This window comes from Lygodium microphyllum, chromosome 15, assembly GCF_053477565.2.
Source record: "Lygodium microphyllum isolate KBCC chromosome 15, Lygodium_microphyllum_v1.1.10, whole genome shotgun sequence".
Classification (NCBI taxonomy): Eukaryota; Viridiplantae; Streptophyta; class Polypodiopsida; order Schizaeales; family Lygodiaceae; genus Lygodium; species Lygodium microphyllum.
The window spans coordinates 65,186,413-65,200,324 of record NC_141149.1 but is presented as its reverse complement, the minus strand read 5'-3'; positions in this window follow the sequence as shown (position 1 = coordinate 65,200,324).

Here is a 13,912-nt window from a genome sequence, read left to right as displayed (position 1 = left end):
TGAACTGAACAGATTTGAAGTCATCCTGTATTTTGCAAACTTCATGGCAGAAATATGAATACTATTTGATATCATTTTCTCATTTTTCTTAGTCACTTGTTTGATCTTCCATCTTGATATTTATCAAGGTCTTCTGTAGACTCGACTCTGCTTTCACAAATCCTTCGACAACGCTTGAAGTGACCCTTCTTGCCACAATGATAGCACTCTACATCTTTCCTGCAAGATTTATTGCGTTATGTTCTTTCAAATTTCCCTTTCTACTGAGACCTGCCTCTAGTATGCAAAGCACTGGAAGACTTGTTGGATGCATTGTTTCGTCGATTCATCTCTTCCATAAGTAGAGCACTCTCTACATCAGAATACATCAGCATAGCATTTGAGTTGCTCATGGCTATCCTAAAAGTATCCCAGCTTTCAAGTAGAATACATAACAAGAAAGTAGCCTTTAATTCATCATCAATAATGAACTTCAAGGCAACCAACTGGCTCAAAATGGAATTAATCTCACTGAGGTGTGTAGACATGGCTGTACCCTCTTCATGTGGAGATCCATTAACTTTTTCAGCCAGTGAACTTTACTTGCAGCACTCTTCTGAGCATACAACTCCTCAAGTCTCTTCCAAATGGCATAGGCAGAATCCAATCCTTCTATGTTAAACAAAAAAGGCATCATAAACTAAAAGTTCAATGGTTGAATGAGCAAGTTCATTGAGCTCATCCCAACCCTCTTGTTCCATGTTCTCTAGTCTTACCCCCTTTGACTTGATAGTCTTCACTTACTTCTTCTGCACCAAGATGTTGTAGCACTACTTTTGCCAAACTGCAAAGTTATGTGCCACTTCAAGATTATTCATGTGCATAAGATGACTATTGTCATTTTTGCTAGCCACGATTGTAGCTCAAAATGACAAGAGAACAAGCCTAATCAGCATGATAATGACATTTCAGACCAGTAGCATGCATATAGACATCACCAGATAGCAGCAAACAAGTCTAGGTACAAACTGCTTGCAAATGGTATTTACTGTTTACAATATATAGCAACAAGATATCTGCACAAATTTATCTATTTTTTGCTCAAAAAATGAGGCATAACACATGTCCAATCACTACTCTAGCATGTGACCTTATGTCGATACCAAAATCGTGCTTATGAGCTTCATTGGAAGCATACAACCCTATCAAAATCACTTCCAAATATAGACATGTTGTTTGCAATTTCTTACAACCAAGAAAAACTTTCCCGAGCTCCAAATCAAGAATAAAACATCTCCAAAGTTGCTTCCAAGTGATTAGCATTCATGGTACGCATGTACATTTTTTCACTAGTACTCGAGAGATGACCCATATGCAATAGGCATGCCACAAACCTTTGCCAAGTACATTCAGGCCTGCTATAAATAACAATAAAAATGATAGTAAAATTGAGTATAATCTTGGTTAAAACTAGGCCAAATGCATCTTAGACCACCCTGTCAAGATTGTGGGAGAGAAGGAAGGAGTCTCACTTGTAGCTTTCTTGCTTGCACAATGGGGGAATACACACAGAGGTGAAGGCTGAAAAACAGTTTTCCTCTTCTTAGTTGTAAGCCAAAAAGAACTCTAGTACAAAGAAATAGAAGAACCCTATATATGGGTCTCAAACCAAACTCAACTAACTAAGGTGGCATACTAACTGAGCCACGAACTAGAGTAGATAAGGATAGCTATCATGTAGCTATTATTCATGGGCGGTGTACCAACCCCATCTACAACTGACAAGTCGGTGACATAAATGCACAACGGTCACCCTGGCATATCACGAGTGGAGCTCGATATCTCAACACTCCCCCTCGAGCTCAATCCCAAATCCTGCACACCAAGCAGGTCTCTGAACTTGCGCAGCTTCTCTGCGCCCAATGCCTTCGTAAATATGTCAGCTACCTGATCCTCTGTGCTGACATAAACTAGATCAATAAGACCTAGTAAAACCCTCTCTCGCACATAGTGATAAATCACCTCAATGTGCTTTGTTCTAGCATGATAGACTGGGTTATTTTCCAAGTTTATACTACTCATATTGTCACAATAAATGACAACTGGCCCATCTGTAGACTGATGCATATCATAAAGTAGCTTATGCAACCAAGCTACCTCACATGCAGCCATTGCTACACCCCTGTACTCAGCCTCTGTGCTCGACAAGGCAACTGTAGGCTGTTTCTTGCTGCTCCAAGTGACTGCAGCACTCCCAAAAGAGAACACATATCCACTGGTAGATCGTCTATCAGAAATGCTACCAGCCCAATCAACATCAGTGTATCCATGCAACTGTATCTGAACCCCAGTTTTATAAAATAGTCCATACTGCAATGTGGACTTCACATACCTGAGTATGCATCTAGCCGCATCCAAATGCGGTTTCCTTGGAGCCTGCATAAACTGACTTACCAATCCAACAGCATAGCTCAAATCTGGCCTGGTAATAGTCATATAAATCAAGCTTCCTACTATGCGTATGTACATAGTAGGGTCTTCCAGAAGCTCACCTGCATCTGTGCTCAGCTTCACATTCTGCTCCAAAGGAACTGAAATAGGCTTACAGCCTGTCATCCCATATTTGGACAGCATGTCCAATCCATACTGCCGCTGCAAGAGCTGTATCCCACTTGGTGATCTAATCACCTCAATGCCCAAGAAATAACGCAGCTCTCCCAAATCCTTCATCTCAAACTTCTGCTTCAATAGCATTTTCACATGAAGGATATCTTCATCACTATCACCTGTCGTAATCAAATCATCAACATAAATGACAAGTAGCATAATACCTTTCTCTGTTTTTCTCACATAAAGTGAGAAATCTGCCTTGGAAATCTGAAAGCCAATAGTGACAAGATACTGTCCTATCTTGTCAGACCATGCTCTAGGTACTTGCTTCAAGCCATACAAGGCTTTCTTCAACCTGCAAACAAACTCAGGATGAACAGCATGCACATAACCTGGTGGATGCTCCATATATACCTCTTCTTGCAAATCACCATGCAAGAAGGCATTCTTTACATACATCCGATGTAAAGACCATTCCTTTGATGCAGCCATAGCAATGACTGCTCTTACGGTTGCCATCCTTGCAACCGGACTGAATGTTTCTTCATAGTCAATGCCATATGTTTGTGCATACCCCTTGACTACTAATCTTGCCTTGTATCTGTTCACAGAACCATCTGCATTGTGCTTCACCTTATAGACCCACTTACAGCCAATTGCATTGCTTCCAAGGCATCCATTTCTTCATCCATGGCTTTCTCCCATTTTTCTTTTCCCATGGCTTGCTCAAAATAAGTGGCCTCTGGTTCCTGTATCACTTTGACCATATATGCATAGTGAATGGCTATAAATCCATCATATTTCAGCCTATCCACAGGATACCTAGCTCTGGTAGGCCTACGCAAAGTAGGCTCACTTCCAGGTGCTCTCAAAACATCCCTGGTCTTCCTTACTCCAGGTGTAACAATAGAGGGGATACCCAACTCATCATCAATGCTCTGTTCTGAGCCACTGGATTCACCATCCACATAAGAGTGACCTGCATTCACATCAAACATGGGCTGATCAACCTTCTCTTTTCCTTTTCGTGATACCTGCATACCACTATCTGCATTGCTTTGAGAAGATTCTCCTGATCTCAATCTGCCTGTCCATGGCGAAGAATGTGAACCACTGCTAGAGGACGCTCTAGGTCCACTAATATTTTGTGACTGCTGCTGTGAATTCTGTGCAGCATTACCATTTTGTGCATCTACATCATCAATCACATTTACTGGTTTATACCAGCTACTCATCTCATCAAAAACAACATCTTTGCTCACTGTAAACTTACGAGTAGAAGGGTTATAGCATCTATACCCTTTTTGCTGCAGAGAGTAACCAATAAAGATGCACTTCCCAGCTTTTGGATCCAACTTGGATCTCAACTCATTTGGCACATGTACATAGGCAATGCAGCCAAAAATTTTCAAATGAGAAATATCTGGTTTCCTACCAGTATACCTCTCCTCTGGAGTCATTCCATGTATTGCTGCAGTGGGAGTCCTGTTCATTATGTAGACTGCTGTAGTAACTGCTTCAGCCCAATAAAAATTTGGCAAGTCTTTTTCATTGAGCATGGCGTGAGATACCTCTCCAATATGCCTGTTTTTCCTTTCTACAATTCCATTTTGTTGTGGGGTATGACTGCATGAATATTGCTGCTTTATGCCATGCTCCTGCAGGAACCTTGCAAACTCATTTGAGAGGTACTCTCCTGTTGAGTGTTGAAATGACTTGTTTTTTGGCTGATTTTTATTGTTTTTGAGAGCTGAATGGTTGATTTTATGGGATGATTGGTTGATTAGGAAGTGGTTTGAGAGTGTTTTGGATAATATTGATTGTGTTTTGGAAGATCATGATGTTTGTTGATGGTTCTGTGATGTTCTGATAGGTTCTGAATGGTTCTGTATACCTTCTGTTTTGTTCTGTTTTGGTCTGTTTTGATTTGATTGTCTTCTGTAAGGAGGGATGGAGTATTGATTGATGAAGAATGAGATATTTTGAAAGCTTAGTGAATGTTTTGTGAGAGTTTGGAATGGTTTGAGAGTGAGTTATGAGGTTTTGATAACCTTCTGTAACCTTCTGTAGGTCTTCTGTAGAGCTTCTACTTCTGTTCTGTTTCTGTTCTGTTCTGTGTACTGTAGCTGTTCTGGTACTGTTCTGTAGACTGTTCTGTATGCTTCTGTAAGTGTTCTGTGGAATGTATGTGTGACTTTGGGGAAAGTTTTCTAGCCTTGGAAAGAGGTGAATACAAGTGCAAAAGAGCTGAAAGAAGTGGAAGAAGTAGCTGCTGAAGACTCAAGAGAAGACTAGAGTGAAGTGACAGTAGTGAGATGTGAAGAGACACTGTAGTGGCTCTGGTGACCCTTCATATCAGACATACCTCTTGGGAGGGGTATCCACGACCTAAGAGTGATTATTGAGAGTGATTTTGAGAGATTGTAGTGAGGATATGATGTATTATTGATGGAGTGAGAGAGAGAGAGTCAGAGATAGCCAATTCTACTGAAACAGAGTGATTGTATATGAGAGATTGAGAGAGAAGACTATGAAGATATTGAAGATGAATACTATGTGATGTATTTCCATTCAAAGATGGTGTATTCCTTTGCTTTCTTTGTTCCATTGATGGATTTTGTGAAGATGTTGAAGAATATGGTTGATTCTATTAAAAACCGTGGGAGATTTACATGATGCTGCATGAAGATTTGTTGTGCCTGGTGTTCTTTTCTTCATTGTGATCATATGAAACATGATAAACAAGCTTGTTGATGTTACAAGATAGATTTTCTTGCAAGAGAATTCCCTTTTCCTTGGTGTTCCTCTCGGGGCTCCATGTTTTTGGTGCGCAGCCGGGGAAACTTGCCAACAACAAGCACCAAAAGAGGTTGAAAATGAAGGAAATGGCATTGCCAAGAAGAGAAGAATTCAATGGATGATTGTAAAGTTCCTTCTTCCACTAAAGAGTTGGAATTTCTCATAATCAAAGCCACTTTCCACAAGAAGTTCATCCCACAATGGCGGAAACGCATCACCATCATGATGCATGCTCTATGTGGTGGACAGTTTCCTCTTCCTGTTGAAGTAGCAGAAACTTGCATCTTGGTGGCAAACTGTTTGGGAACAAACTGAAGAGCAGAAACAGAGAGAATGAACATCCATGGAAGATTTGGCATTCATTGAAAAGTTCCCAGACAACATCAAGTGGGAGATTGTGAAGAAGCTTCAGGAGTCTTGGTCTGTAGAGGTTCACAAAGATAAGAAGGAAAAGAGTTGGAATTTGTTCGTGGATGCTCAACAGCAAGATACATGGGATGCTTGGTGTACTGATAATCTTCTGTTTGTTCAATTAGCAACCCACTGGAAGTTGGTAGATAGAGTGTTTTTCACAACATACACTGTTGAAACCATCAGAAGTTGGCATTACTATGATGATGGCACCACCACAATGCTCAGACGTATGCATTTTGACACCTTCAGAACCGAATACCTTCCTCTGTGCAGTGGCATGAAAGCAGAATTTAGGGACGTTGAGAGGAAAGAAGTAGAAGAAATGTTGGCAAGAGAGTCCTCCAGAGACTGAAGCCTTCTGTTAACCCTCTGTGGAGCACTAACAACATAGTGGAGTCAACCCCCTGATGAATGACGCAATAAAGAGGCAAGCGTTAGAACGAGTCCAGAGGTATGTGAGAAGAGAGAAAGCAAAAATCAAGGCTGAGAACGAGCTCGCAGCAGAAGCCGCCTTTGACGCCCTTGCGGAACTCTTTACAGAAGTCCCAATGGCACATCAAGCCCTTCCTCCTCCTGCTGGAGGTCCATTTCCAAGCCAGATCCGTCCTGGAAATATTGATGACAGACCAGCGAATGTAGTCCCATTGCCAGTTTTTAAGGGAGAGTACAATGAAGACCCCGATCTTCATGTAGCAGAGTTTATGGTAGCATGTGTGGCTAACAATGCCAGAACCCCGGAGCATTGGTTAGCAATATTCCCCGCCACTTTCAAGGGCGCGGCGTTTCAGTGGTATGAGAGACAAGCAGCAGGAACTTTTGGCACATGGGACGACCTGAAGTTGGCCTTCCTCACTAAATTCAGGCGTGAAGGTTTTGAAGAGCGGATGAGAGAGGAATTTATGAACCTAAGTCAGTCCTCTGGAGAAAGAGTGGAAGCCTATGTCTCGCGAATGGAATCCATCCTGAAGAGATGGACTAACCATAATTTAGATGATGGGATTCAGAAGGGGGTGTTTCTCAGAGGATTACAACCAGAAGTCCGTAAGTTTGTGGAGCTACAAAGACCAGCCACCCTGCAAGCTGCAACAGAAGGTGCCAGACTGTACGATGAAGTGGAAGCTAGATTAGCAATGAATACAGGAAGAGGAGTCCTACCTCCTCTGGTGCCAGGAATGATGTACCCACCAAATGCAGTCCCAGGGACTGTTCCCTATCCCTACCAACAGATGCCCTCAGTATCACAGTACAGTCCACCAAATCCACAGTGGCCACAATCCATGCCTCAAATGGTGGTTCCACCACAACAACCATGGTCTCAACCAATTTCCTCAATGCCAAATCAGCAGCAACAGTGGAACCCTACCAACTGGAGTCAACAGCCAACAGTTCAAACAGGAGCACTGAATCAGAACCAGAACAGAGACCCCTCTGTACCAGCCCAACCCGTTTATGCAGTGATTACAGAGACTCCTCAAAACCCTCCTGCCAGTACGTCCGGAGGAGAAAGCTTGAAGGATTATTTATCCAACTCAGTTGCAAACATTAAAAAGGAGTTGATGGATGTGATTACAGAACAACTACAGACGCTGAAAGTGAACACAGCGAGCATATCCAATGTTACGGGAGCAGGAAGAGATGTGATGCGGTCAAATACTTGGTGTGGTAAGTGTCATCAAGCAGGCCACTTAGCCACTGAATGTACACGAAAACCAACCATCCCTGGAGCCTTCTGTTCCTACTGTTTGCGAAAGAACCATACAGAGGACATTTGCTCTCTGAAGGAGATGCATGATAGGAGAAGGAAGGAAGAAGACGCAAGATTCAACTTGCTGGAATCCAAAATGACAACACAAGATATTGGACCCAAGCCTAGAGAGTTTGGTCCTAATTTCGGACCCAGAAGATTTCCCTCTCAAAGTTACAGAGGAAGACAGTCTGGCGGTGGTCAGAGATCAGAAGTGGAGTGTTACAGATGTGGAGAAAAGGGACACATCTCACCAAATTGTCCAAATCCTCGAAGGTCAGTGGATTACAAGCCCTTATGCAGTCGTTGCAAAGGAGAAGGCCACACTGCAAAAGACTGTCCAAGTCCAGCCCCAGTGAAAAACAGTGCTACTGATAGTCCGTCCAAGGCCCAAGAGCCTACCTCCAATTTGGTGGAATTGGAAGTTGCTGCCATCACGCGTGCAAAGCAGAAGGAACCACCTATCCAGAAAGAAAATAACCCCCCGGCCAGAACAGTGAAGTTCAATCTTCCACCAGAGGAACAGAACAAAACAGAGCCTAACAGTGCCGTACAGAGCCCTACAGTGCCACAGAGAGTTACAGAGACAGTTACAGAGACAGGACCAGAGGTCCAGGATACAGAAGAGGAGGAAGTGCCACAAGTGGCAGAAGAAGTTCCTGTAATTCCTCTGATGGAAGAAAGAGGGAAAATGAAAATGGGTGTTGCCCCATTCCCTAACCGATTAGAGAAGCCAGTGGATCCTATTAAGGAATACGATCTGGTCAGAGATCTAGATACCTTTAGACCAAACCTCACATTTCGACAATTATTGATGTTGTCTCCCAGTTGCCGGAAAAGATTCAAAAGTATACTGACAAAAAGACGTGGTTTAAGGATTGCTCCCTCAACAGTGACAAAGTCCAACAAGGCTCCAGAGCCTGTAAAAGAAGTGGATGTGGCTAACGCTTTCCTAGATCCAGGTACTCCAGAGACTGGCGTATGGATAGAAGGCTGCTTCATTGCAAATGCACTGATTGATGGTGGTTCATCAGTGAACATTATGACGGATGTCACAATGAAGGATCTAGGCTTACAAGGTGTGCAACCAACCCAATGGCTCATCAGACTGGCAGATCAGAGTAGAATCAAGCCTTTGGGCATTCTTCCATATGTGAAGACTACTGTGGCTGGAAAAGATTATTGGCTAACCTATCTGGTGGTGAAGCCAAACTCTTATGGTTCATCCTATCCTCTGTTACTAGGCAGACCATGGCTTTTTGAAGCCCGAGCAAGGACGGATTGGTTTAAAGGAACTTTGACCTTGGGTAGAGGACCCAACAAAGTGGTGCTGAAACTGTATGGTTCTCAAAAAGGACATGGATCCACCTCCTTGGAATTATCTTCTGACTCCCCTAATGAGGTTACGGATGGAACATCAGCAGACGAAGATGCTGTCAAACAGTTCCTTCCCAAGAAAACAGTGGCACATTCCTTAACAGTGGATACTGTAAGTCGCCTTCCAAAAGATGCAAAGCCATTATCAATGGGTGAATACTTACTGCCTGAACCAGGCATGACTTCTGAAATCACCTCTGACTGTGAGATAGAAGCATGGATGTACTGCTCTCCCTGTTATATGGCCATAGCAGAAGCAGAGACAGAGGCAGAAGAGGAGACAGAGAATCTGTTCTTCTGTTACAGAGCTCCTACAGAAGCAGAAACAGGAGCAGAAGCAGAGACAGAAGCAGACGCAAAGACAGAGACAGAAGAGGATGGATATGATATGGACGAAGAATATTATGAAAGTGAAATGGAAGAGTCTATCCCACTTGAAGAGGATACATTTGAAGAAGAAGTTCCAGAAGTATCAGAAGCCGATGAGCTCATGCTATGGGACAGAATGGCGATGGTACCATTTGGTCTGGTAAATGGATCTTCTCATATGCAAAACTTTTATAAGGGATGGATTAAGAAGAACAAGCCGTCTTTCAAGAGTGGCTTCTGCCGTCCTACCCCATCCTTGCCAAAGAAAGATGATGATGATGCACCGTGCCAACAAACACCAGTCCTGCAAACCCAACAGGCATCAGAGGGTCCCTGTTATGTGACGTTCCTGGATATGTCATCATCAGAAGATGAGTCTTCAAGCCAAGAGGTAATTAATTTTGACACCAAACCCGAAACGGCTCTTATCCCATTTCAACATCTCAAGGAGCAACCTAAGTCTCCACCAAAAGAAGAAGTGAGTTCTACTGGGACATTAGAAGAGGACACCACTCCCTTGAAGGAGTCGGATCTCTACCCAGAAGCAGTCCGCGGGACCTTCATCCGTGAAGTAGAAGGTGAAAGACAGTTAACCTTTGTGGATGCAGAAGGCACTGAACGCCACTTGAAGGTGGGTAGCAGTCTCCCAGAAGAGGAGTTGTCAACCTTGTACAATTTGTTGAAAGAAAATTTGGACGTGTTTGCATGGTCTTACAAAGACCTAAAGGGGATTGATCCCACAATATGTCAACATCATATTGACTTGGAGCCTGATGCCAAGCCCGTACGGCAACGACAAAGGCGAATGAACCCGAATTATTCCACATTGGTGAAAGCGGAGCTGTTGAAGCTTCTGGAAGCCGAGTTCATCTATCCAGTGGCAAATAGTGAATGGGTTTCACCCATCGTGGTTGTACCCAAGAAGAATGGAAAATTGCGAATATGTGTGGATTTCCGAAAGCTTAATTCCAAGACGAAGAAGGATCACTTTCCAATCCCTTTCACAGACCAACTGTTGGACACAGTGGCAGGACATGAGCTTTATTCCCTTCTGGATGGATTCAGTGGATACAACCAAGTCCAAATCGCAGAAGAAGACCAATCCAAAACAACCTTCACCACAGAATGGGGGACCTACGCTTACCGAGTGATGCCATTTGGGCTCTGCAATGCCCCTGCTACTTTCCAACGAGTCATGATGGCTGCATTTCAAAATCATCTGCACGATTTCATTGAGGTATATTTGGATGACTTCTGTGTCTATAGCTTGATCCGTGAACACTGGGAACACCTGGAACAATGCTTTGACCGATGCCGGGAGTATGGGATTTCCCTCAACCCCGACAAATGCATCTTTGGGGTTTCTTCTGGAGTTCTGTTGGGCCACATTGTCTCTGCACAAGGGATATCAACAGACTCTGCAAAGATCGAAAAGATCGCAGCTCTGACAGCACCCACCAACCTCAAACAGTTGAGGGGATTCCTAGGCCATGTGGGTTATTACAGAAGGTTCATAGCCCATTTTGCGACAAAGGCAACTTCCTTGCACAAGCTTCTGAGGAAAGATGCAGAGTTTACTTGGACAGAAGAATGTGACAAAGCCTTTCACACTCTGAAGCAGTGTCTGGTTGAGGCACCCATTCTGCAACCTCCTGATTGGATGAAAGAGTTCCATGTACACACTGATGCATCAATTGAAGGCTTAGGTGCTGTCCTCTGCCAAAAGGGCTCCTCAAAGCTGGATCAACCGATCTATTATGCAAGCCGAAAAGTCACTGATAGGGAACGGAACTATACAGTGACAGAGCTGGAGTGCTTGGCAATGGTGTTTGCCCTGGAGAAGTTTCGCCATTACCTCCTATCTACCCACTTTAAATTTTATGTGGATCATGAGGCCCTGTCCTTCTTGATGAACAAAGCAGATGTGAAAGGATGAATGATGAGATGGCTCCTTTTATTCCAGGAGTTCGATTTTGAGGTGATTACTAAGCCTGGTCGTTCCCATGTCCTGGCTGATCATCTGTCGCGTATCCCACAAACTGCAGACGAGGAGCAGGATGATCCAGACCTCCCTGATGCTTCCCTATTCTTGGTAGAAACTGTCACTCCCTGGTATGCGGACATTGCCAATCTGCTGGCAACCCAACAGTACCCTCCTGGTATTCCTAGTCGGGAAAGGAAGAAGCTCATGCTAGAATCAGCCCCATACACCCTGCTAGGCGGTGCATTGTACAAGAAGGGCAAAGATGAAGTGCTCCGAAGATGTGTTGCAGGAGACGAGATTAGGATTGTTATGAAGGCTTGCCACGACGAGCCATGTGGAGGTCACTTTGCAGGAGAAGCTACGGCCAGGAAGGCTCTGCTAGCAGGATATTGGTGGCCTACTATCCACAAAGATTCCTATGATTACTGTAAAAGATGTGATGCTTGTCAAAGAATGGGGAAACCCACTAAGACAAGTGCCATGCCACTGCAACCTATCCTTCCTTTGAAGCCGTTTGAGAAGTGGGGCATTGACTTCGTAGGTCCGATCGATCCTCCTACCAGAAGGAGACAGAACCGATACATCCTCGTATGTACAGATTATGTCACAAAGTGGTGCGAAGCTAAAGCCCTAAAGCGGGATGATGGTAACAGCGTGGCCCTGTTCATGTACGAGAATATCATCACCCGTTTTGGCAGTCCCTTAGAGCTGGTAAGTGACAGAGGCACTCATTTCCTTAACAAAGCCATGGAAGAGTTGACAGAGTTGTATAAGATCCGCCATCGCAAGTCCACTCCTTATTACCCCAGAGCCAACGGCCAAGTCGAAGTCACGAATCGCATCCTCTGCTCGATTCTGACAAAAACAATTGCTGCACATCGTCGTGATTGGGACGATCGACTTACAGAGGCCCTCTGGGCGTATAGAACCTCCCATAAAGCAGCAACGGGACAGACACCTTTCCAGCTGGTGTATGGTACAGAAGCAGTTTTTCCTGTTGAACTGGAACTACCCTCTTTGAGAGTGGCGATCAAAGAGCGTTTGGGGGATGACGATTCACTGCAACGCCGTCTCTTGCATTTGGAATGTTTGGACGAAATTCGTAGGATGGCTCTACAGTGCATGGAAGCCACGCAAGCTCGACGTAAGGCTTACCATGACAGTTTCATCAAGCACAAAGAGTTCAAAGAAGGTGATTTGGTCCTAGCCTATGATTCACACTTTGGCAAGTTTCCTGGCAAGCTCCAACAGCGGTGGATGGGTCCCTATAAGGTACTTGCAGTCAACCCTAATGGCTCTGTCCAAATACAGACCGTTGATGCCTCTGATGATCCCTTTCTGATCAACGGATATCGCTTGAAGAAGTACTTTCCTCCTTGGGGATCTTGACAATTACGGACACTTGATCTTTTCCCTCGTTGGCGCGGCACTGTACTTCTTATGATGATACTTCTGTTAGCCGTTCTTCAATCACTCCTGATGAAGTGGACGCAACCCTCGAGAAAAGGTGGAAACACCCTCGGGAATAGGGGAAAACAAGAAAAACAAAAACAAAAAAAACAAAGAAGAAGAAGAAAAAAAAAAACAAACAAAACAAAACAAATCTGTTATGAGAGAAAAGGAAGCAATTCCCTGTCATAGCAGGCCTCGTTCCAAGAAAAGGTGGTCAACACCCTTGGGCGAGAAGCTGGCTGTGGAAAAGGTGGTAACACCCAGCAGTCCAGAAAGCGGATTCATTGATTGATATCCCTAGGATCCAATTCCGAAGCTGCCTCCCTTGGTACGCTGTGTCCTAGGTCTTTCTGCAAAGTGACTACCTGTCCTCTAGCGGACAACATGTCCTATTCAACACAATATTCGATTTGATGGCTACCTCCCTGGGTACGCCTCTTCAACAACTGATGACGCGATCTTCATCGACAACCCCTTGAGTGATGTGAGCTTTCATCCTAACCGAATGGGGAAGTGAGTATGGTTTCCCTCTGTATCTATCAACAATGAGTGAGACAGAGGGTGGGCCGAGAGACCAGTCTTTTCCCTTCCAATCAAATGCGAGGTGAGAAGTGTGAATGAAGTGTTGCACGCATGGGATGGGCCTCTCAAAGCACAAAGCACAATTTGTTTCTGTGCACTGCACCATAAGGCTCCCTTGCCTTCCTTCTTGCACTGTATGCCGGCACAGGGCGGGATGCACTGTTGCACCATCAAATGCACACAAGGCATACAACCTTTGCACAAGTGCTTGTGAGGATTACATCAATGGGTTTCAGGAAAATGCTGCCCTTCTGTATTTATCAACAGAGAGTGAGACAGAGGGTGGGTTGAGTGTGACTGGAGTTTCTTCAATCAATTACCGAGAGGTGAGATTGAGGGACGTTACGACACTTGGAGTCAGGTATGTTCCCGTTTCCCTATGCACCCACGGGATGGGTCTTTACCGTCAACACAAAACACATCACCCTGTTCTGTCCACTGCACTGTAAGGCTCCCTTGCCTTCCTCCTTGCACCTATGCCAGACGGGTTGGACGCACTAATGCACCATCAACTGTGCACCCTGGCATACTCCTTTCTACACCATTCCCCCCTTGTCGATTCCTCAACCGGGTATGAGATACGGGTTTCAATCCTTTTTCCT